Source organism: Triturus cristatus, chromosome 10 (assembly GCF_964204655.1).
Source record: "Triturus cristatus chromosome 10, aTriCri1.1, whole genome shotgun sequence".
In the NCBI taxonomy this organism is placed as follows: domain Eukaryota; kingdom Metazoa; phylum Chordata; class Amphibia; order Caudata; family Salamandridae; genus Triturus; species Triturus cristatus.
In genome coordinates, this window is record NC_140593.1 from 248,102,988 (window position 1) to 248,129,314 (window position 26,327).

At 46.3% G+C, this 26,327-nt stretch overlaps 1 protein-coding gene across 15 annotated transcripts in view; it reads left to right on the forward strand.

The window, feature by feature from the left end:
* Positions 1–26,327, forward strand: part of HDAC9 (histone deacetylase 9) — a 779,881-nt gene that overhangs the window by 566,478 nt on the left and 187,076 nt on the right. The window contains exon 1 of one of the 15 annotated variants that reach the window (XM_085630926.1): positions 22,420–22,496. The exons of the other annotated variants lie outside the window; for them this stretch is intronic. The gene's annotated coding sequence lies outside the window, so the exon portion shown is untranslated. Of the gene's footprint in view, positions 1–22,419; positions 22,497–26,327 lie in introns of those variants that run through there. 15 annotated transcript variants of the gene reach the window in all.

Sequence of the window (26,327 nt, forward strand, 5' to 3'; positions counted from 1 at the left end):
CAACTTTCTTGGTTTCTAGCTTGCTTTTGTTTGGGCAGCTGGCATGCCAGCCAGCCAGGTCAGTGGAGGCCTGGCCTGTGCTCCCTTGGTGGAGCGCGGCCTGCTGTAGGCACCTGCCTGGCAGTGATCTCTAACTCTTCAGACCATGTATCGGTGTGGTGGACGCGCTAAAGGCAGGGGAGAAAGCCTGTTTTTTTTTTTATCTCTGCTATTCTTTTTGGTGTTTTTGTAACAAATGCCTAAATTGGGAGTTTGTTACAGAAAAGCAAAATATCATTTTGTTTTCCTCACCTCACACTTTCATACCCTCAATGGCAGTTAGGCAGGGAAAATCAGCAACGGTTGCCCAATGTCCCACCCTAAATTGTGTATGACTGCTGCTATTGTGACCTGGTATTCAGTGGCGTAACAAAACTTGAGGGGGCTCTCTGCAAAGTACATGGAGGGGGCCCAACCGCACTCAGGAGCTCTCAGGTCTGGGTACTGTGCTGAGTGGCCCTCTGGAGCTGGGACCCCCCCGCACCGGCCGAGGGGGCATTTGTTAAGCCACTGGCGGCATTCCTTTAATGAAAGCATTGTATAGTTAAGGGTTTCTGTTGGTGCAGCCGGCTGGGGCTCCATTGGTAAGACCATGGTAATTGCCCAGACTCTAAATAAGGTGGGGGATCTGTGGCTCTTCGGTTAAACCCTACATGAACCCTCATAATATGGTTGTCAAAAATGTTTTGCAAATTAGGAGAATTCTTGATGAATATGCCTAAACAGAACATGAAAGTATTACTTATGGGGATGCTTTTCTGCTTTGGAGCTTCAGTCTACTGTAAAATCAAGGCCCCATACACCCTCTTCGGACTCTCTGTCCACTTTGCCCCAAATCACCGCATCTGACACAGGGGGAAGTATGGCCACTGCTTATAGCGGTGCCTCTCCCCTTTGTCAGATGCCTCACAAGACTTACCTCTGCTTGTGAAGCAATTCCGCAGAGACGACAAGAGCACCCGTCCCTGTACCCACCTGACCCTCATGGACAGTAGGACCCAGCAGGGATGAGATGGACGCAGGGAAGGGAGCCAGAAAAGACGTAGTGGCTTGGTGTATGGGGTATCTCGGTGCCCTCTGGAAGACAGGAAAGGATCAGATCAGTAGAGAACCCCAACTCCTGTTCATAAGCACCCTTAAAACACACACACAGAGTGTTTCCTTCCGGGGACTCACCAATGCTTCTGTGGACCACGGCACCCAGAATCAGCGCTGCTCCAAAGAAGGCTACTCCAGGCGAGGTGCTCCAGAACACGAATACCTCAGTTGAAACCAAAGAAAAGCGCTCCTGCGCAACGTGCCAAAAGCAAAAGTCAAAACCATGCGCAATGGCGCTCCTGCGCAATCTTGCTGAAACAATTAGGCAAGCTAAAACAGTGACATCCCTGAAAGGCAATGGTAGGTTAAGAACAATGCTCCAGCTCTGTGGAGTTATTTCCCATTGCAGCGCTCCTGCGCTATGTAAATCAAGGTAAACCCCCAAGCGCTCCTGCGCTATGAAAACAAAGTAATCCCACAAGCGCTCCTGCGCTATGGAATCAAAGTAAACCCCCAAGCGCTCCTGCGCTATGAAAACAAAGTAATCCCACAAGCGCTCCTGCGCTATGGAATCAAAGTAAACCTCCAAGCGCTCCTGCGCTATGAAAACAAAGTAAAACAACCCCCAAGCGCACCTGCGCTATGAAAGCTCTGAAGTCGGGAGAGGTTCAAAACCCGATGTGCGCTCCAGCGCGGCGAGGAGGGTCAACCGGTTGCGCCTCCGGGAACAGCACTCGCGTCACTGGGGAATCCAGGAGAATCCGAAGCACGGAGCTGGCGGGAAACGCGAAGTTTAAGCGTTTCCCCCGGAAGTGCTTCTGCGACCTCTCGTTGCTGCAAAGACTAGACCGGGACTCGACCTCCAACCGGAAGTGAGTCTCCCGGCGTTTCTGTGTGTGTGTTGCGGGGATGCGGCAAGCGCCGCGGAACATGACAGTACCCCCTCCCAAAACAAATCCCCCCCCAACACCCCCAGGACTCAAACAGGGGAGGCAGGACGAGGGCTCAGAGGGTGACTCAGATGAAAGGCACAGACCAGAACGGGAGCATGGCGTACATGGGACAAAGGCTCCCAAGATCGCTCATCCGGACCGTACCCCTTCCAGTCCACCAGGTAGAACAGCTTACCCCTGGTACGACGAGAACCCAAGATGGCCCTGACCTCATACTCAACATGGTCCTCCACCACCACCGGAGAAGGAGGAGAGGGAACAGTACTACCAGCAGGAACCGCCCGCAGCAGGGAGACATGGAAGACAGGGTGGATCTTCATGTGCGGAGGAAGAGAGAGCTTCACAGCCACGGGGTTGACCACCTTCTTGATGACAAAGGGGCCCACAAAACGGGGCAACAGTTTCTTGGGGCCATGCACGTTCAGGTGCCAAATGGAAAGCCACACCCTGTCACCCAAGCGGTATTCGGGCTCCTTCTGTCTATGAGCGTCAGCATGCGCCTTGTAGGTGTCCTTAGCTTTGGCCAACTCAAAGCGTGCTTGTTGCCAGAGTCTGCACAGGGACTCATGATACGAACGTACTGTTGGCAACAGGCTGTCCCGGGGTACCTCCCAGGCGGAGGTGCGAGGGTGACGGCTGTGGAGACAAAAGAAGGGGGACATACCGATGGCCGAATGCTTGCTGTTGTTGTACGCGTATTCCGCCATCCACAGCACCTCGGACCATGCCTTCTCAACCATAAGCAGCAAACAACGGAGGTAGTGCTCCATGGTGTGGTTTGTTCTTTCGGCTTGACCGTCGGTCTGGGGGTGGTACGCTGAGGACAGGCGCATGTCCATCTCGAGGATCCCGCATACCTTCTTCCAGAAGCGGGACACGAATTGCGATCCCCGGTCCATGATAACCACCGACGGAATGCCATGGAGGCGAAGAACTTCGTGCACAAAGATCAAGGCCAATTCCGCAGCGGTGGGCACTTTCGCCAAGGGTACGAAATGTGCCATCTTGGAGAGGTGGTCAACTATGGTGAGAACCGTGGTGCGCCCTGTCTTGGTGAGAGGGAGTTCTACCACGAAATCCATGGAGATGGTGTGCTACGGACACGGTGGCACAGGGATGGAACGCAGCAGACCAACAGGGGGCTCTGAACGGTTTTTCCCCAACAGACAAACGGCACAGTTCGTTACATGGGTTCTCGTGTCGATCGCCATTGTTGGCCACCAAAACTGTCTTTGCACGAGCTCAAGCGTCTTGTGATAGCCAGGGTGGCCGGAGAGGACATGATCGTGGCACATGCGGACTGCTTTTTGCTGACAGGGCACCCCAGGTAGGTACAACCGTTCCCCCCCGAAACAACAATCCGTCCACACAAGTCACCCCTTCGCGTCCCTCTGCCAGGACACCTGGCTCAGATTGCTTCGTGTTGTTTTTCACCTGAGTCATGAAGTTCTGAGGATGCTACTACGCCCTGGAAGTGTTTTTCCGAGATTATGGGAACAGGCTCGGCGTTGTCGGCCTCCTCGTCGGATTCGTCTAGCCGTGAAAGGGCGTCTGCTTTGGCGTTTTCTTTCCCAGGTCGGAACGTGATCACGAAGTTGTATTCATTGAAGAATAGGGTCCATCGGAGCTGTCGGGCGGTGAGGGCACGTGCTGATCGTAGAAACTGGAGGTTCCTGTGGTCTGTGTAGATCAGGGGTACTCACATACTTTCTCTCGGGGGCCAAATTTAGAGTGTGGTTTGTGGCCGAGGGCCGCACCGGTGGGGGCGGGGTCAGTGGGGGAGGGGGCGGGGCTAGAAAAAAACTGTGACCATGAGCTTGAACACAGGCCCCTGCAGCGGATGCCTTCGTCCAGACCCGGTATATCTCTCTATATCTCTCTATATCTCTCTATATCTCTCTATCTATCTCTCTATCTATCTCTCTCTCTCTCTCTCTCTCTCTCTCTCTCTCTCTCTCTCTCTCTCTCTCTCTCTCTCTCTCTCTCTCTCTCTCTGTCTTTCTTTCTCTCTCTCTCTCTCTCTCTCTCTCTCTCTCTCTCCGTCCCTCCCTGCCTCTCTCTCTCCGTCTCTCCCTGCCTCTCTCTCTCCGTCTCTCCCTGCCTCTGTCCCTGCCTCTGTCCGTCTGTCCCTGCCTCTATCTGTGTCTCTATCTGTCGAACGTGAGGCGAACACGAAAAGTTGTTCCACCAATTACAAATTCTTATTGTAAATTAAAGATTCGAAAAGCGGTAGTTTATCAGATTGTGGTTTGTAAAGTGATGACAACTTAGAAAGTGAGCTTTAGAAAGAGGAAGTAGATGGGGCGACAGCATTAGAGTGGGAGAAGAATCAGTACAGGGGCCACTCTGGAAAGATTGCTTTGACCTTTTTGGGGGGCTTATGGAGCCAATTTGTAGAATGCACTGATTGATGCAGGGTCATGGTAATATTTCTATATATGGTATGACCTTCTTAGCATGGTTGTGATTTAATTTTGATAACATATTTTGTTCACGGAATTGAACTAATGTTTAACTAAAATGAAATACCTTATAAATATATTAACTTTTATGATGCAAGATTCATGACAGTTAATCCTTTTTTAATGTATATACTTTATGATCTGTGGAGTTTATATGTATTTTATTTCAAGTCTCCAGTGTTACCTGTTACTATTGTATCACGTTAGGGGCTGGTCCTCAGTGTAAGAAAGTACAGAAAGTGAAAGCTGCTGAGTCGCTGAAGTGCACGGGTGTATCCGTGGATGCTCCTGATTGTTTAGATGCGCCTACCTATGAACATATATATGCACCCTCCAAGTCAGTTTTCCTTGGGGGAGGGCAATGAATGCACAATACAGGACTCTACTTTGAGTCCTGCCTGCTTGAAACTCTACCATACAGTAATCCCCATGCTGTGCCTGCGTGCTATATAAAACTCTCCCTCTCCCGCCCCCCCCCCCAAAAACTACACCTAGTGCCTATACCTGAAGCTGCATCACAAACACTTGCTACTTGTGAAAAATAAGCTGCAGGATCGGACATTTGCAACAACACTCACTGGCCTGGCAGGTTGCTGGCAGTGCATACCCCCCCCCCCCCCACACACCTTTGTGGCAGCCCAGGCACACACACACCCGCCCCCAGTACTTCACAGGTCTTTAAAGACCATTCACTTGCTAACAAGCCTTTGTTGTATTTCACCTCTCAGCGCCCCCGCAGCTCCACTCTAACTATCGCTGGAATTGCCGGCTCCCTCTCGGATTCCGGGCTGCTGCAACGGCGGTGTTTGGTGACACTTATTTAAAAAATGACAAAAAACACCGGTACGATCTCTGCAAGCTCCGCGGGCCGCCAGGGAAGGCTTGCCGGGCCGCTGGCGGCCCGCGGGCCGTACTATGAGTACCCCTGGTGTAGATGGTTACCGTGTGTTTGGCGTCTTTTAGGAAGTTGCGCCATTCCTCGAACGCTGTCTTGATTGCTAGGAGCTCCCTGTCGGACACTGTGTAGTTGCGTTCCGCTGGTTGGAGTTTTTTGGAGTAAAAGGCCACCGGATGCAGCTGTCCGGTGCTGGTGCTTCGTTGGGACAACACGCCCCCATGGCGTCCTTAGAGGCGTCTGCCTCCACTATGAAGGGCTGCTCGGTATCCGGATGCACCAGAACCGGGGCTATGGTGAAACGCCTCTTCAGTTCTTGGAAGGCGTTGTCTGCTTTCTGATCCCAACCAAAACGCACCCCTTTGCGCAGCAAGCATGTAATAGGAGCCACCATCTCGGAGAAGCCTGTGATAAATCTACGGTAGTAGTTGGAAAATCCTAGGAACCGTTGGACCCCCTTTACGGACTCCGGAGGAGGCCAAGATAAGATGGCTTCTACCTTCTTGTTGTCCATTTGGATGCCTGCCGGAGTGATGATGTGCCCCAGGAATTCAACAGAGGTGACGTGAAAAACGCTCTTCTCCAGTTTCACGTACAAACGATGTCTTTCCAGCCGCTGAAGGACGGAACGCACATGCTGCACGTGTTCTGCTCTGGTCTGTGAGTATATCAGGATGTCGTCTATGTAGACAATACAGAACACGTCTATGTAGTCTCAACACCTCGTCGATGAAGAACTGGAACGCTGCGGGGGCGTTACAGAGTCCGAAAGGCATGACCTGGTATTCGAACAGACCGAATTTCGTCCGGAAGGCGGTCTTCCATTCGTCACCCTTTCGGACTCTGACAAAATGGTAAGCACCCCGCAGGTCGAGGTGGTTTTTCACGGTGATCGTTCATCGCCCGAAAGTCTATACAGGTCCTCCGATCACCTTCCTTCTTCGATACGAAGAAGAGAGGAGAGGACACCGGAGACCTGGAATGACGAATAAAACCGTTGTCCAGAAACTCGTCCAAATAAGATCGTAGGTGGATGTTCTCCTTTTCCGTGAGTGAATAGATTCTGCTGCATGGCAACGTGGAGCCGGGGATCAGATCTATTCGGCAATCGAACGACCGATGTGGTGGCAGGGTGTTGGCTTCCTTTTTGTCGAACACTTCCGCTAGGTCCTGATATTCCTCCGGTATGGCTGCTTGGGAAACCATCCCCATGCCTTGTAAGGGCAGCGATCGTGCTTGTATGGAGCGAACCTCCATTAGGTCGTCCTTCGCATAACAGGTCCCACAGCAGTGTTCCGAATCCAGGTGTATGATTCTGGATACCCAATCGATGCGGGGATTATGCTTCACCAACCACGGCAATCCGAGAATAACCTTGAATTGAGGGGCGTCAATGACATCAAAGCAGATGAACTCGGTGTGGTGGTTCTCAAAGGACATAGTCATGTTCTCGGTTTGCTGCCTGATCGGGCCGGAAGTCAGGTCCGTTCCATCAACAGCCTTGACTGTTTTGGGTTGTGCTTTTGACACTGTATTTATGCCCAAGGCACGTGAAAAAACGGTGTCAATAAAGCTGCCTGTCGCACCGGAATCCAACATAGCGGTTACCAACCAGGATCTGCCCGCCTGATTCCGTAAGGATACTTCTACTCCTACGTGGTGACTGCCATTGAATACAGCAGGGATCGCTGAGGAGCAAGATGAAGAACCCAGAGGACGGATCCCTTTGTCTACTGGGTTGTCTCGTTTCCCGACTTGTCGCCTTTGGGGATGGGCAACGCAAAAGGCCTTCTGCCCCGAGGTTTTGTTGGTTTCACCGGACATTCCCTGACGAAGTGTCCGCTTTTTCCACAGTATAGGCATTGGTTCTGCTTCCTCCTTTTTTCTCTTTCTTGGCTAGTCAAGGGTCCTCTGATGCCCCCGATTTGCATAGGTTCAGGAGCCTCGCCCTGGGGAGTGGATTTGTCTTTGGCTTTTTCGATACCCTTGTCCCCAAAGGATAAGAAACGGTTGTCACTGCCTTTTCCCTTCTCAGTCCTCCTTTCTTGTAGTCGGAAATTCATTTTTACACCAAATCGATGAAGGGACCTATTTGGTCAGGCGCATTGGGTAACTGTGAGATGAGATCCTTTAGGTCATCGCGCAATCCCCGATAGAACACTGGCACCTTCTTATCTTCAGGCCAACGGGCCTCGATAACAAGCCAGCTGAACATGGTGATATAGTGAAGCAAGTCTTGGTTGCCTTGTTTTAGGTTGAGCAACTCATTGTCTGCGGCTTGCACAAAGGTGTGACGAGCGAACATACGCTGCATTGCTTCCTTAAACGTCGGCAGGTGGTGGAGCATGGGGTCGTCGTTTTCTACCAATGCAATGGACCACTGAGCGGCGTCCCCGCCCATGTATGACAGAATGTAGGCGACTTTGGATGCATCGTCGGGAAAAGCCGCGGTTCTAGCCATGAAATGCAGGTGACATTGATGGATGAATATACCGTACTTGGTGCTGTCACCGTAGAAGCATTCAGGTGGTGCCAGCTGTACAGGATGGGGTGTGACCACTTGTATGGCGGTATTCGGATTGGTGGCAGTGGAGGATCTCCCAAAGGTAAACGTAGGCTGCCTCAACAGACCTTCTTGTAAGACTCTGGGGCTAGGGGTGGTTCCCCAAGGACTGGTAACCCCGGTTGCCATTTGGCCCTGTAGGGCAGTGATGTCATGGCGTAAATTGAGGTTCTCGGCTTGCATGGCAGCCAACATGACTGCTATGTCCTGTAATGTAACTTCCGGGTCGCCCATGTCGTCTGGGTGGAATAGTTATCGTGGGCTTCGGATTCTGTCAGATGCCTCACAAGACTTACCTCTGCTTGTGAAGCAATTCCGCAGAGACGACAAGAGCACCCGTCCCTGTACCCACCTGACCCTCGTGGACAGTAGGACCCAGCAGGGATGAGATGGACGCAGGGAAGGGAGCCAGAAAAGACGTAGTGGCTTGGTGTATGGGGTATCTCGGTGCCCTCTGGAAGACAGGAAAGGATCAGATCAGTAGAGAATCCCAACTCCTGTTCATAAGCACCCTTAAAACACACACACACACACAGTGTTTCCTTCCGGGGACTCACCAATGCTTCTGTGGACCACGGCACCCAGAATCAGCGCTGCTCCAAAGAAGGCTACTCCAGGCGAGGTGCTCCAGAACACGAATACCTCAGTTGAAACCAAAGAAAAGCGCTCCTGCGCGACGTGCCAAAAGCAAAAGTCAAAACCATGCGCAATGGCGCTCCTGCGCAATCTTGCTGAAACAATTAGGCAAGCTAAAACAGTGACATCCCTGAAAGGCAATGGTAGGTTAAGAACAATGCTCCAGCTCTGTGTAGTTATTTCCCATTGCAGCGCCCCTGCGCTATGGAAATCTAGGTAAACCCCCAAGCGCTCCGGCGCTATGAAAACAAAGTAATCCCACAAGCGCTCCTGCGCTATGGAATCAAAGTAAACCCCCAAGCGCTACTGCGCTATGAAAACAAAGTAATCCCACAAGCGCTCCTGCGCTATGAAGGCTCTGAAGTCGGGAGAGGTTCAAAACCCGATGTGCGCTCCAGCACGGCGAGGAGGGTCAACCAGTTGCGCCTCGGCGTGGAAGACAACAGGTTTTCCTAGACGCGACTCGACTCCGGGAACAGCACTCGCGTCACTGGGGAATCCAGTAGAATCCGAAGCACGGAGCCGGCGGGAAACGCGAAGTTTAAGCGTTTCCCCCGGAAGTGCTTCTGCGACCTCTCGTTGCTGCAAAGACTAGACCGGGACTCGACCTCCAACCGGAAGTGAGTCTCCCGGCGTTTCTGTGTGTGCGTTGCGGGGATGCGGCAAGCACCGCGGAACATGACACCCTTGCAGTTTGGGACATGCACTGGCTGTGCCTGGGCAAACCCCAGGCCAAAAGCAGGACCGTCCTGCGCCCGTCAGTGCCAGGAAGAGGCAGGGCCACCGGTTAGGAGCTGCTCTAAGTCATTTAAATAAAATGTAACCCTCTTGCAACAGAGACTTGCCTACTCATTATGGACTTCAGCCTAGACACTTCTTTTCTGCCGAGCTAGTGGTCGGCTGTTATTGAGAGGAGACCCTTGGACTCTAGCGGGGGACATTTGTTTTATTAGTTTTTTTTGCCTAGGTTTGTCTCTTGGCTATTTTTACCTACATAAGCATTTTGTATAATTGCATTATCATCTCTACTTTGTTGTGAAGTCAATGGTTGTTTAACCAACCCAGTTTCTGGCAATAATATTGATTAAGAGCCTGACTTAGTAAGGCAGATAAATCTGGGGTGGTCCTGTGTACTATTAAATCAGATTTACAGAACCAGTTGCTGGGGGAAAGGTAGAGGTGTGGGCGGGGGTTCGTCACAAAGGACATATGCCCTAACCTTCCAACTCTGTTTTTGGTGTAAATAATTTACATTTGTCCACACTTATACTTGTACATTGGCTGAGAGCATAGTAGCTACAGCAACTGTCTAGCTAAGGTGGTTAAGCAGAAGAATACAGAAACTGCCTCAGCTGCTACTCTAGCAAAAAGCAGTTCTGTAGACTGGATGCTCCATAGGGTTACCGGGGTGATTAGCACAGAGATACTGAACGCCACCGCTCTTTACAATCTGGGGATCTCCCAGGACAGGGACATAATCTTGAGCCGTCGCCCCAGCATCGTTCAGTGTCTATCTCTACCCCGCATTGTGCTAACCCAGGTAAACGTATTGGTGAATAAGGGGCTTACTCTGTCTATAAAAAGAGAATAGTCCTCAAGGATAGTGCCAGGCCTGCGGGGAGAGCTAAAAAAGCGAAGTCAAAACCAAACCAGTTAGCTGGGCAGACAATCCAAGTTGCTAGCGACGCTCATTCCTGCTCTGCACACACTTCTCGGGCTCCATCTGGAGTACCTCATGAGGTTCCTATAGGAGAAGTTTCAATTCTCAAGCCCATTTGGGTGGAAGAGCTTTCTGAAGACTGTATGCATAAAATTCAAGATATTATTAGGAATGAACTCTCCCTTTTTAGTGCCTGTTTGGTAGCTATAGCGAGTGAACTGGCCTCACTGAAGCAGGCTAGGGCTGCTCCAGTTATAGTGAGTCACAGGACTGTATTGAACTCACTGGAGGAAGCCCGCCCTAGTGACAAAAGGCTTGGACTCACTTCAGGTTCTCTGCCTTGAAAGGCTACATTAACACATGGCCTTTTAAGTCAGGTCTGTGATAGGCCCGATAACATACAGCTGCCCCTAATCAATGAGTAGACATTTCTTTACCTAATAATAAAGGGGACTTGTCAGGGGGGAAGACCCATCTATCTACCTCTGAGCCCAGTGGCTCTAACAGGGGTTCCAACCTACCTGTAATTAAGCTTCCCCCTGAATCCTGCCCAAATGTAGCAGTCTTAACCAGGGTCCCGAACTTACGCTCAGACCAGACCGTGTCATATGAAGAGCTCTACAACAAGACATTGAGCTGGCTCTCGCAGCACAGGTAATTTTCCCCTACCGAGGCCAATAGCATTCTACTCGTTCACAGGGTAGCTTGAAATCGGGCCAGAGATTGTGTTATAGTTATCTTTAGATTTACATTTATGGCACAAAGGGTACTATTTTGGCAAACAGGTAATAACTCATCCATGAAGAGTTCTTTTGAACTTTTACCACTGGGTTATTTTTTTTAGGCCAGTGCCCCGGGCACTTTTCCAACCTTCCAACAGTTACAGAGCGATGGTAAAGTGACAGCTCCCGATTGCCTGCAGGAGACGACCGTTGGGGATTCTTTCCTAATACCAATTTATAAATAATCTGAACCTCTTGCTGATGTTGGCTAATAGTGCCAGTTATTTAACATAGCTTGCCAATATGGTTAACTTTATAGGTGGGGCGAGATTGAGCCCTGACATCTGTAGGCAAAAGCGGGGCTCACCAATGCAAGAATCTTATAGTAAACACCAACTGCCTTCCCAAACACTGGGAACACCTGTTCTAGCTTGTCCCGATTGACCTCTTACATCTGGTGAAGAAAATAGAATACCTCCCAAAGCTGCCACACAAATTAATTTCATTTTGTGAAATGTGGCAGGGTTGAGCATAATGAAAGATAATGCGGAGTGGTACTGATTTTTGGAGCAATTTGATATGTCTCCTCCAGGAGAATTTGTCATTAGAACCAATATCATGCAGGCTATGTAAATTTATTTAAGGCTGCACTATCCTTCGGCGTGGGCAGGCCATCGGGAGGCCTTACTCTATGAGTGAAGACCACACTCGCAGGTTCCTTGAGAGAGATCAGGGTGTACTCAACTGATGTATTGTGCCTTAGTTGGACCACTCCCTCTGATGTTACATATAACATCTACAATGTATATAACAGACCCACAGGCAACAAAAAGGAGTCAACTGTTATTGTTTGGGTAGCCAGCTAGCCTCACTTCCACCATCGGCAAGAAAAATAGTGGGTGGGGATCTAAACTGTCAGTTAGAACCCTCATTGTTGGACAATCAGGTTTTGAGTCTTGAGAAGGATGCAGCCTGGGCAATCCCGTAAATTGAGATCTCTCCCATCAAGAAATGGTCACCTTTAGCCATTCAGATTTATGCCCTGACATTAAATCAAGGGTGACGTGCCTGTAAAGGCAGTTCCTGTTCTAAAAAGTCAGGTACGCACACACACAACAGTCCAAACCATACTAATTGATTACATATTATTGGACATCAAACTATGACATGGGTTGATTAACATGGTTGTGCTCCCTCGTAATGATAGTGATCACACTGCTTTATCACTCTGGTTGAGCCTTCCCATTAGAGGTGCAATCCGCACCGAAGGTGACCTGTTCGATGGTAGATTAAGGATCACAATTAATAGTAGATGGATTAAATGGAGCAGTGTGAAGCATTTTCAGGGGTTTGTTAGCAACATCTACACTCTGTGTACTGATGGTATGGAAGATCTGGGTTCGCATGACTTGCTAGGAGCTGCATGTGAGCCAAGAGGGCAGTTCACAGAGGTGCACAATAACCTCTTTTACATCAAAGTTAGGCAACGAGTGAAGAGGAGGTGTCCACTTTCATGATATAACAAGTCCTGAAGAGAAGCCAAGATTAAGTTTGTCCTGGCTATTAATGAAACAAGACAGACCCCTGATAGAGGTTACTAGACAACCCTACTATAAACTAATATCTGAAGCTAAAAATAATCTGGAGCGTGAAATCTGGGATGGTCTTTTCAATGCTGCCAGAATAAAAGATCATCGCTTCTGCTGGTGGTTGGTCTCTTCTGGCAGCAGAACAGGCCCCAGTACGAGTGATGATAATATATCAGCCAGTGGTTAGCTCAAACACTTCTTCAATTTATACGCCCAGAACACCCAGAATGGAGATTCCCAGGCTCACTTATGTGTTACCTCGAGCCCTGAGGCACCTTGACAAAGTAATATGGCTGCAGGGGATGTGGCTTTGGGAGCTAGGATGGTATCTCCGGGCTTCCAGTTAGACAAGTTTATCCTGATATACCGGTGGTTACCCAGAGGAATTTAGCTTGGCTATTAGAGGAATCGCACCAAACAAAGCTCCTGGGCTAAATAAAATTCCAGGTGATCTATTTCTGGATAAAATGGGAATCAGGAGTACATATTACATTTTTTGGTAGTGTTCATGGCCAATTGAATGGAACACCTATCCACCCAGACTTGGGCAGGGGCAGGAATCATTCCTGTGTTTAAAAAAGTTTAATGTGATTCACCCCTAATCTACAGACCTATTAGTCTGATAGATCATTCCAAAAAGTATTTTGTAGAACCATTTTGACTAGACTACATGGCTGGATCATAGACAAAGAAATACTGACCCCTTTACAGGCAGGATTCAGAGAATCAATCGGATCTCTGGACCAGTTGTTTAGATTACTGATGGTCTTCTGGAAAATAGTTGCTCTCGGCAAGGGTCAACTCTGTCATTTTGTAGACTTGCGATCAGGTTTTGATCTAGTTCCCATGACTCTCTGGCGTGTACTCACTGAGATGGGGGGTGCCCAGCTATCTGATAGATATGCTGGTTAGGCTGCATTTTCAAGAACTACGCCAAGGTCAGATGTGGTAATGCAGGAGAAGTGACACTCTTTCCTGGACACTAGAGGAGTTTGGCAGGGGGGCGTACTTGCCCCTAGGCTCTTTATATATAAACAGGATTGTACATTTCCTAGGTCTTTGCCATAATGATGCACCCAGACTTATAAACGTGAAGGTTCTTGCACTCATGTTTGCAGATGACACCCTTCTCCTCTCCAAATCCCCCATGGGTCTGCAAAAAATGTATGAACGCTTCAAGTGCTTTTGTAAGTTGAGTAGTCTTGAAATCAATATGTGCAAGACCAAGTATATGGTCTTGGTTCCAGGGTGCCTGAGTGGAGCAAATCCTTCTCTCTCTGGGGTTCCCCTTGAGCGTGTGCACACCTTCACATATTTAGACATAACCCTCACAGAACAAATGGAATAACAAACACACATTATGTAGCGCAGGCTAAAGATGGAATGAGCATCAGGAGGAATGATCAATACGCTGTTGGGTTCGCAGCTTTACCCGTCCCAGTCGGCTCTGCAAATATATATAGATTACAGGCTGTAGTTATCATGAGTGGATCGGCGGAGGATATGCGTCCCTAAATATACAAAAAACATTTCTGGTTAATATAACAAAAGGTACAGAAAGGTAGGTTTTGGTTCAGCAAGCGGCCTTTTTGTTATTTGGTGTAAATCTGTTCAGTAGTTTTGGAGAGATTAAAGAAAAAAACAAATTTGTATATCTAGAGGAACGCACCCTCCGCGAATCCTCCGGATCTCATGCAGAGATCTGAGTGGCTGACAACACTTCAACCAGGAAGTGTTGGGAGCCATCTTGGAACTCAGACTCAGTTGAGTCGCAAATAAAAACTTTAAAAAAAAGAGAAGGGTGCAGAGTAGGAATACCCTGAACCCCTAGACCTGCTGCTGAAGTCCCCCAGGGGCCCAGCCTGGCTCAAAAAGCATTTTATTTTAATTTTCACTGTGAAAATAGCTATGGATTTGCGAATTTGTGGAGAAAACATATCCAAATGCGGTCTTCTCCTCTTGTTTAAACATGTACCCCTGGGTGAGCCTGGTCCCGGGGGATTATTTATATTTTAAATAAGGAGAGGGGGCTCAGGAGGTCCCCCTCCCCATGGCTAGTCTTGGACCCAGGGACTGCCAACATCCCGGGCCAGGCCATTTCATAAAACAACCAGAGAAGTACCGCGCTGCCCTCATCCTGAGGCTTTTATGAGCCCGGGGACCACCACCCCACCAGGGCTTTGTTACATTTTAAGAAGAGGGGTCACAAAGCCCTTCTCTAGTGATATCACTGTAACATTTGCAGCAAAATTATGTTATGGTATGTTAAAAGGTTTTCATAAAGCGCAACAATCACCCGGAGGCATCTAGGCGCTGCAAGGATAGATGGAAGAATGCCCACTAGATATTAAAAAAGGGTGTTGAGAGACCTTCTGAAAGTCAGTAAATCATGCAGAGATTTAATATGCAGGGTAAGAGAATTTCAGAGTGTTGCAGCATCCACCGTTTAACTTCCTCTGCCCCACGCCAAAAGCCTGAACGTAGGGACCACCACATTCATTGCCAAGCTTGAGCGTAGCTGCCTCCCTGGTTGATACCATCTAAACATATATTTGAAGAATTTAGGGTCTAGATCATGTAAGGCCTCAAAAGTGATGCACCAAGCCTAAAGCCCACTCTGTGTTGTACAGGGAGCCAATGTAACTTCCTTATAGCAGGTTTAGCTGACTGTGATTTAGGAATTCCCAGCAGCTGCCTTGCTGATGCATTTTGGAGGACCTGGAGCCTGTTTGCCATCTGCAAACGCAGATTGAAGTGTAATACGTTGCAGTAATCAAGTTTGGCTAAAACTAGTGCATCACCACAGTTGTTTGAAGCATTGAGGGGATGTATGGCAAGATGTTCTTAATTATCTTGAGCGTATAAAAGGCGGTTGAGAGGGCTGCATTCACTTGATCACTGAATGCAAGTTTGTTATCCATTAGGATACCAAGATTCTCAACCTTACTCCCTGGAGGTGGTAATGTACCCAAGTCCGTACCCAAGTCTGAAGGCCAGCAGGATGGTGGCCAAAAGGAAATGTCCCTCCCAAAGAGAAGGACCTCTGTCTTGCTGCATTTCAATTTGAGACACTTACAGTCTATCCAGTCACAGATGGCTAACATGCAGTCCCGAACGTTCTGGCAGGTGTTGCTGGAAGGGTTAGAGTAGGACACAACTATTTGAGTGTCATCAGTGTAGGATGTTAAAGAGAAGCCGAATGATTTCATCAACACTGCTAGGGGTGTCACGTATATATTGAACAGTGTTGAACTTAAAGATGACCCCTAGGGTACCCCACATGACCGGACAAAAGGGTTTGATTCAGATTAATTCAGAGATTCAAGTATTGAGGAGAAAACTATACATGGCAGGGACACGAGTTCTAGTTACCTAATGGCATGGGTTATAATTACTTCAGTTAACCAGAACTATAACTGCTGAATTTCTATGGTTTTGTGTGAGTAAATTCAGAACCTAACAATAATGTCCCTGTGACCTTTGGTTTTTTAAGTGAATATATATATATATATATATATATATATCTTATCAGGCCGAAACGCATCAGGGGGTTTGTGCATAATAAACTTGTTTTTCAAATCACATTCTGCCCTGAGAGAGTGCTTTCCCATCTTGTTGGATTGAAGATTCTGGATTAATCGGACTAATAAATACTTTGGTCATAGTGCTCCACCCCTGTGTGGCTGACTGTGCAAGGGGGGGGGGCTGTAGGGGGTGTGCGTGTTTGCTTCACTTTCATATATATCGAAATTATAGTGTAGTGTGGTTGTCAAGATTAATTTATTACTGAAACATTTTCTGAAATTGTGCTGATGAATCATCCAAGACCGCTATACCTACATCAAAGATGTCATGCTAATCACGCATGCACGCATTCCCCATTGGTCACATTAAATATGATACATTGTACTGCAGTCACATTCTGCATTTTTGTGTTTACTAATGTTGCCAATGTCTTTAGCGAGAGGTAATTACTGGAGAAAAGGTGGACACGTGGAATTATTCTACACCGAGAATTCTGCTGTGAAAGCTGCATGAAGCCATTACTGACTGAGAGCAAGAAAGGTTTAAACGAAAATGTGTGCGGAAATGCCTTCGTTTCAAAAATATGTCAAACACAGGAAGATTATGCAAATAGTTCGAGTCCCTGAAAGCTCAGCTATAAATAGCAGCTCTCTGAGGAAACGGTGAAGCATATGTGCAATCTATTTTCAGTGACTGGAGATGGAATCCTGTCTAATATCCACCCTCTTTGCTTTATTTCCTGGGGACAGAGCAGCAGAACCTGTAGGATTTGTGGCTGTTGTTTCACGCGCTGCTATCATGCGCTTTCTTGGAATGTGTAGTTCTTGCTGACGTGACGAGTGCCCCAACCAGCACACAGCAGGTTAGGTTGTATCTGCGTTTACATGGGGTAGTACCCCCTAGCTAGTGTCAATATCTCCTAAGGAAAAGTAAAACATGCAATTGTGAGGGAACAAAAACACACTCCAATTGTAGTATTTATTTTTTCATAAAATATTAATGTGCGCAGCCTTATCGCTGTCCTTTGCATCACTGGGTGGTGGATCCTGAGTCCAGTACTAGTTGTGTCTTTTCACACTCTTCTGCACTTGTGAACACCCTGATCCCCCCTCCACCCAATCCCCACCTACACCTCTGCTCAACCAGCAACTTGTTCTTCATGAAGCCAGTCCTACAGATTGTCTAGATGATAGCTTGAAAGGTGCAACAACATTTGTGGTGTTTATAGACAACCGACCCAGTTATGTTTAATGGTATGACTTGCCTTTTCCATTGGACATGCTTCAGGAAACCGCTGTCATCGGGTCACATTCATATATGGTTCCTCTGCTGCTATCACAGATAAAAACCAAACAAAACCATGTAACACAAGCCCTCTGACTGACCAATCTTCAAAAATCAGATAGACAATAGGAAGGGCAGTGCATTGTCAATATCACAGCAATAGTGGGTTATCATTCATGCTTCCTCCCACCATACCATATCCAAAAGCACCGCCTGACATCACCGCCTACAAAGGCAACTTTATCTTTCCTCTTTGATACAGGTGCACCAGGCACACCTCAGAAGATGCCCACATAGTCGTGGCCACTCTGACTTTGAATAGAAAGCCTTTCTCACCTCAGGCCTCTCTTCTCTTTTATCGTTACGAGCACTGCTGGCTAGACTGATTCAAGGAATTTACATGCAGTGGTGAGGAAAAAAACCTCTGGGCTGAGATCTTTCTGCAAGCTGGGTCTTGTAGCTTAGATTTCCTTTTTATTATTCAAAACCACATTAAGAGAGCAAGGGTATTTGTAATTAACAGAGATTGCTGCCTAGTGTATCAGAAAAACCATCTGACAGATCTTTCGCCCGTGCTACATCAGCCAATAAGTATTTCAGAGCAGTTGTAGTTGATTATAATATCAAGGAAATCATGTTTGAGATTTACCTCCGTATAATTATAATAAAAGGTTATTTTTTTTCTTCTATGGGATCGGTCACCATTCACATCCATGTTAACTTCTGGTGTTTGTCAACAATTTTATCACGTGGTTGGAGGGTTATACGCAGAGGACCAGCCTTGCCCTTTCACAGCCACTAATATAGTCTACTTCAGTTGCCCAATGGCTGTTGCACATAAATAGCCAATTAAAGACCCTTCACTGCCATAATATACATACACATATATTAACTGGCATTAGGAAGGTGCGCTGCAAGTTATTCAATCACACCATCTAGTGAGACACTGCCTCAATCCAAAGCTTCCATGCTGCCCTGGTATCCTTTAGGGGTTGCATAACAAGTAGACATCCTGAGATCTTGGGGACAGACGTATCGGGTAGGCTTAACAACAATCCACTAAATGTATTCAACGACGTGTAACACAGTGGCCATGTTGAGAGTTGAAATATCTATTGGCCCTTTTTGGATAGACATGAAAATAAGTCCAGTTGCCGATAAAATATTGCAGGGCAAGTCCTTGTTTATCATAGAGAATGCAGTCTCTAGAGCAAGCCCAACTGCCAGTAAAAACAGAGGAAATGCTTACAGGCATAGTTTGGACAATCAGTATGAAGAACAATATTTTAATGATATTGCAAAAAACAAGCAATGTTTTATATTATACATTGTATAAATAATTCTAATTGTAATTGCATTTATATAGCGTTTACTACCCCTGACGAGGTGATGAAGTGCTTAATACTGGGCTGCATCATCCAAGAGGTCAGACCCAATCGTTTCACTTTCTTAATGGTACAAGAGCCTTCCCGGCACAACATTAAATGATACACTTCAGCTTCCCCTCCCTTCTTGCAGCCCAGCCCATCTGAAGCAGCGGTACTATTTTAAAATGCATATGTTTCAAAACAAAAGTCTTTGGAAACCTGCTCCATTTCTCAGACCCATTTGTCGGCTTCACTACCATTATGCTACATAAAATCATTTAAGTCCGTCTTATTACCTGTTGGAGCCAGTGCTTGAAATGGAAAAATAGAAGTGCAGGTACTTTGTACCAGAGTACCTGCTTGTTTCTGAGAAGTGCCGGTACTCTCCAAATAAAAGTATTACGTCACTCTTGAGAAGTGCCGGTACTCTCCCTCTCAAAATAAAAAAGTGCCGGTACTCAGTACCGGAGAGTACCGGCCCATTTAAAGCACTGGTTGGAGCAGAAATTCTAAGAGCTGGCACAATAACATATTTCAGTAAATTATGGGAGACCTTGATGCTATAGATAGCCACAATGGACTGAACCACTGAGCTCTATCTAACACTTCATTGTGTCTTAATATTCTTGCTGGCCTGCCTTTCTTCATACTACATACCCACATTAAAAATGTTACTCTGAGGACCCTCACTACTCTACCATCACTAAGATCACAAACAAAGTCATACTATGAATAGACTTACCAAAAACTATGGAAGCCCGGCATGCATATTGCTGCTGCTTCCAAGACCCACCATTTAGAAAGCTGTACACACAATCAACAGCTTAAGGGGTAGTTGGTCCACCAATATGATGGAGAGGGGAGTAAGATAGGGATGATTAGATTATATAACAGATAAGGTACCCCCTGCTGAACATTAGAAGGATATTGCAAGTCACCGAGGAGTTCCATAATTAAATAGAGGGACAAGGCATTTGGCCTAGTTCCTTTATAAGGTTATGGAGCTCCAAGGTGATTTCAATATCCTTATGTACTGCAGGGGGTACTTTATCCCATATAATACATTATCACGCCATCATCTTTCCCACAAATAACTTAAAACCTTAATGTGTAGTTCTTTCATATGAAAGAGCGAGCATGCTTACAAACATGAAGAATAATAATAGAACCTGTAGAGTACATTTAAACACAACAAAAACCTGTCATATATGTGTTGCAAGAAGATATTAGAAACAGTTCAACACTTTTTTTTTAAAGGCAGCTGCAGCTTCGAATGTATAGAAACATGCACAATGATTCTAACTTTTATATAGTTATCTAAGGAGTGCAAAAAAATAAACGATGTTCACATTTTGTTGCTTTAAACAGCTGCTCCACCTGTGCTGCTGGCTATGGCAGCAGGCACTGTAATGTCAGAACTCGACTGTAATAACTTATCATAGTTGAGTTCTGACGTCTTTTCTTTATAATCGGCGACTGGGCACATCACAAGTTGCTGACAATAAAGAAATAAAAGGCTAGCATTTATACAGGGATTACAGACTCCCATGTATTATAATGAGTTAACCTAACTCTAACATTCCACTGTGTTTGTTAAAAAGATAAAGGTTATATCTTAATATGCTTGTGTCGATATATTTTGCAAACAGTACCACAGGAAATTGAGTGAGAATCTCAGAAATAGTCCTCATGTGGTTTTCCTGTTTATGCTGGAGTAGGCTGGGAACTGACAGAAATGAGCCCAGGCATGGCCGGACTCACATACGTACCTCAAACTGCACCTTCACCCTCCATCAATCATTGTGGGCAGTAAAGCTACATGAAAAATCAAATGGGTGACGCTGTATGAGGGGTTGATACATAGATGTAACTCCTCTTCTCACTAAATGTTCTTTGCTCAGTCATTCACTGACTCTCATTGGCTGAGTGCAGTCCTTGTGATCTTCCCGTGTCTCTGTCAAACAGGACACTCTGGTATTAGAATGCATACATCTCCTTTCTTCTTGGTTTGGCTTTGTTCATTTTCACTTCTCTGGATTCCATGCTCCATCAATTCTCTGCGGCCCCTCTGCCTTGCTTCCTCTGGGAATTAGGTGTTGCAAGCGATACTACACTTTTGCTAAGATTGATCTTGAGGGTTTAAAGTTCAATCATCCTCCGTATTGCTGTCTCAGGACAACTTCAAAATAATATGTCCCCTCTGTTTTGCAGGGTATCTTCCAAGCATCATGCCCTGCCTCTGCAGCCCATTGCGTGCCGGCACACGGACGTTCTTTTAACGGTATTGGAATTAGCAGCACATTCTGTCAATTGTCAAGAGGCTGCCTCCAAAATAATGTCATTTTTGTAGATGGTGAATCCATATACTAGACGTTGTAGAACATATTTGGACCCATGAAGTAAAAATGATTGATTGCGTAGAGGTAGAGACTGAAATAAAGGTTGGAGAACTGTGGTGTCTTCATGCTTTACATATTTACTATCCACTGTCCAGACCTGAATGTTCGAATAGCTCCTACCCCACACAGCGCCTGTATAACCCTGTGGGGATTAATGCTCTTTACAAATACTGATTGATTGATTGACTGTAAGTAACCGCTCAGAAGGCGCATAATAAACCGTTTTTGAGTGACCGTTCTACTAGCCCTTTGTTTGTCAGAGTCATTGTAAAAAGGTGAATTAAAGGTGGTCAGTCGGCGACAACCCACCCTTTATGGAACAACTGTGTCTGTTTTCAACCTTGAGAGCCACAGCAAACTGCACACACTCATGCCGGCCGCTGAAATAGAGTTCTTGAAGGTTTCTCACACTAAGGTGGCAGAACGGAAGAATTTCAGGCAAAGCTGACTTTTTTCCAAAACTTTCAATGCTCTGAAGCAAATGAAAAGAAAGATGTAGCACTTTATGGAATTCTCCAATAGTCGCATTGCTCCTGTTCACTAGACCCACAGTTTAGAAAGCTGCACACACAATCAAAGGTCTACTGGGTGGTTGTTGCAAGGAAAGAATTGATTATTGTGATTGGGAACAAGTCTCACGGCGGAGCATCTGTACTGGCGGGATCACAACTGCAAGTCTATGTGTGCACAACGCTCCTAGAGGCAGATGGTCAGTGATGGACGCACCGTGCCGTTCGCATGACATGGCATGTGAGGGGTGTAGAGTCTATAGTAGCATGTGGTTTGTTGCTGGTAGAGCCAGGAGAGGTGCCGAGGCAAGGCATTCCTACCAGAGTGCCTATGGGGATGCTGACAATGCAGGTGCCTGATTACTCATCAAAGAGACAATAAATAGGCACCTTGCCAGAGGTAGGTAAAGTGTCACTTTACCTAGGGCTTGACAACTCCACGCCCCTGCCCTAGATGTACCTTTGGCAATGGGGGGCCCTCTGCATGGTCCCTCAGCAGGACACAATAACCGGTTGTTTCATTGATCCCAAAGAGCACCTGTCTCTTCCCACGCGCTCCTGTCGCTGAGCCCCGGTCCTTCCTGCAGCCACCCCGCCACTGCTCTTCAGCTGCTATTAGTTTTCGTGGTGAGGCTTATTATCCTTGTCATAGGTGAGGTGAGAAAATCCGCCGGCAGTTTCAAAAATAAGGGGCCCTAGTCGCCCACAGTGTAATTATTCCTATAAATAGAGCGGTGCGCGCGGCCTGGCGGGGACGCGCCATTGTCCACACACGGGTGACTCATGGGCCGGGGCCGAGAGTCATCCTGCAAGGAGCTGTCTGCCCGCTGATTGCCATCTCTCGCCCACGCTCAGGTTTGATGAAATATTTATGCCTTTGCTCTGCTCTCGGCAAGCGCTATTGATTTCTTGTGTAAACGCTGCTATATTTAGTCTAGACAAGTGGAATGCGGACTGCTGCTGCTGCTGAATACATTGGCTGTAGGGCCCGCTTTCGAGGCTGCTTCGTGCGCAGGGCCGTCTTCTTCTGTCGTTGTGTGGTGAAGGGAGGGGGATTTCTCCGCTTTTCAAGAGAACATTTTTGAACTAGGATTTTGGCAGAATAATTAAACTTCCTTCTGTATATATTAAAATACTTACGTTTTCCTATCGATAGAGTCAGTTTTCATAAAGATCTCCATTTCCCTAAAATGCTTTTATCATAATTTAAAAAGCTAGAACCACTATTATTAATATTATTTTAATCTATGGTGTCCACGTTGTAAAGTTGCCTGGCCAATGCTTATACAGTACAGGATAACATAGGTGTTGCATAATTTTTCCCCCCCCCATTAAAGAGTTTCAGAGTATTGATTCTAGGAATTTTGTGCTGAAACCCCATGGAGGTGAAAGTGTGTATATATATATATATATTATCTACTGGCGGTCGCGCAGCGCACCGTGCGCCCAGAGCGCGCGCACTGTGCGCGCACGGTGAAAAACCTTGAAAAATAAATAAATTAATAAATACATAACTTATCATTTAAAAAAACGTACAAATTCACTTAAAAAACCATAGGTTTCACTCAGGTTATAGTTAGGTGGATATTTCACTCGTAAAAAACCAATGAAATTCCCCCGTTATAGTTAGTTCAGATAACTATAACTCGCGCGACCGCCACTCTATCACAAGGATGATGTCATCAGTGATGTCATGAGTGATGCCACTGACCATGTCATGAGTGATGTAATATGCGACGTCATCAGCAGTGGATTGCGGGCGCGCGAGTTATAGTTATCTGAACTAACTACAACGGGGGAATTTCATTGGTTTTTTACGAGTGAAATATCCACCTAACTATAACCTGTGTGAAACCTATGGTTTTTTAAGTGAATATATATATATATATATATATAACACCAAACGCGATCTCCCACTTCCAGGCGGGCGAAGAAGAAAGCACACGGACGCCAAATCGTGCTTCAAAGGATTTTAATGAACGTCAGCACCCACACAGCACGCCATTACGCGTTTCGGCCACAAGGTGGCCTTGATCACATAAGGTAACCGCCATTATTGTTTCCCTTATATACTTAGCACTCTATAATCATGTGATGCTTGTGATAAAAGACATAGAAAAAATACATGGTAAGTAGTATTTATACTAAATATACAAATATACTTGTAATTATTACGCCGTAAATTTTGAAACAAGAATCTTTGATATGGGCTGTGAGTTATATCTTTCTCTTGCCACCCTAAATTTATAAAGATGTACAAAATGACATAAACAAACTTGTTTTAAAGTGCAAATGCTAATTGTGCAAATACGCAAGTTACAGTGCAGTTTGTAATAGCATTGATGTGCAAAATATACATTCATGGTGCAAAGCTGCAATAGTGCAAAATACGCAATAATAGTATGGGGACCCGAGGAAGCCGTTGGACCCTGGACTCACCTTTAACATTTTAAAAACCTCCCTTTTGCCCGATATTTCAGCGCTCATTGAGCACGGACTCCGCCACTGGTACTTACCACCAAGATGCATTCTGGGGGCTGCAGTCTTCAGACATCGGACTGCAGCTGTGAGCAATCTGTTAGGAGGAGCCAGCTGACTTCCCCACCCAGGGGGAGGATCGCAGTAGTTCAAAAGGAGGGTGTCGGTGATCTACCAATGAGAAGGGCGTCTGATGAAGGCACACCCCACGCCGAAATGCATTATGCCCTGATGGTCCAATAAAGAGCTTCTGAAGGATTCCCCTGTGTGGCCTCTGCTTCTTCTGCTTGGAGGAGTTTTGTTTGGATATTTTGCGCGTCAGCCAGAGACGCGATACAGAGGCCCCGCTCTGCAAGTTGGCCTGAACATCACTGGACCTGCTCCTGTAGCTGTTTTTTCTTTTCCGAGGTATCGGATTGGTTCAGGCCCGCCTCTAAAGCCAAACTACACCAGGGCGGCTGCCTTGCAGTTCGTGACTGCACGAAGGACTTTGGCACATTGTTACCATCGCCCCTGCCCTGTTGACATTTGGATGGTGAGGTTGGAGCGTTATGGGGACCCGAGGAAGCCGTTGGACCCTGGACTCACCTTTAACATTTTAAAAACCTCCCTTTTGCCCGATATTTCAGCGCTCATTGAGCACGGACTCCGCCACTGGTACTTACCACCAAGATGCATTCTGGGGGCTGCAGTCTTCAGACATCGGACTGCAGCTGTGAGCAATCTGTTAGGAGGAGCCAGCTGACTTCCCCACCCAGGGGGAGGATCGCAGTAGTTCAAAAGGAGGGTGTCGGTGATCTACCAATGAGAAGGGCGTCTGATGAAGGCACACCCCACGCCGAAATGCATTATGCCCTGATGGTCCAATAAAGAGCTTCTGAAGGATTCCCCTGTGTGGCCTCTGCTTCTTCTGCTTGGAGGAGTTTTGTTTGGATATATATATATATATATATAATATTATTTATTTTTTCGAAAAGAACCCGCCTCAGGGCACTCCAGCTGGATCACATAAGTATTTTATTCTGTTTCAAAAGAAAGCTAACACATGCGTTCCGGCACCCTGGCCTTCGTCAGTGTTAGTTTGTTTACATCCTCACCGCCTATAAATAACAGGCTTAACCATTCGTCCTCAGGGTCATCCAGCAACATAAACAGGGGACTCTCCAAAATGACATAAACACCAGTATTACTAGCGCGGCCATTTTGACATAGTTCATGTATCTCGTTCTGTTATGCAAATACATTATACAATGACATTTATATTTCAAAATTCATTCTATTGAAACACAAAATCCTTAAGCAAACGAAAACTGAGATTAATCAGTGATATGCTTCTTTTCAGATTTTGGTTTGGCATCATTTGTTGATTAAATCCACCATAATGTTGATATCCAATTTTCTATATATATCACAATTAATAATCCCTTGAATTGATTCATTAAGCAATATTAAAAATTAAATTACTTCAAAATTAAGCCCTCAAATGGGCTATCAATAATCACTTGAACTATGAATCAACCATGTTTCAGCAAAATTCAGTATCTTATATATAGACGGTTCACCAAACTATAATTTCCAATGAAAAACTGTGAAACGGAGAGTATAGAACAGAGAAATAGAAAATAGAGAACAGGAAGCAGTAGATAGAAAATAGGTTCTGGGGAATATGGAATTGCTCTTAAACCTATCTAAGATAATCTTCGGAGATCTAACAATCATATTGGGCAGTTTAACCAATAAAAGACCACAATTCCTCCTCCATGTTCAATCCCCCAGGAGTGCGTGTTTGAAGCTCGATGATGAATCTTGCCTCAAGTTGTCGCAACTCTTTAACCCTATCTCCTCCTCTTTCTGTCACTGGTACATGATCTAAGCAGAAAAAGCTTAGTCTATCACTGCGAGATTCATGCATTTCAGCGAAATGCCTTGTCACTGGATAGGCTGTATCATGATTGGCAATTGCCCGTGTGTGCTCCAGTATCCGTTTCTTCGCTGGATGGATTGTACTTCCAATATAACAGAGACCACACGGGCATACCAAGCAATAAACCACAAAACTGGTGTTGCAATTCATCAATTTGCTGATGCTGTGTGTACCCTTTCTGCCCGGAACAGCATATTCTTTTACCTTTTTGCTGTTCTTACATGCCTTACAGGCAGCACATGGATAGAAACCAGCTAAAGTGATTTTGGAAATACCTTCTGAAA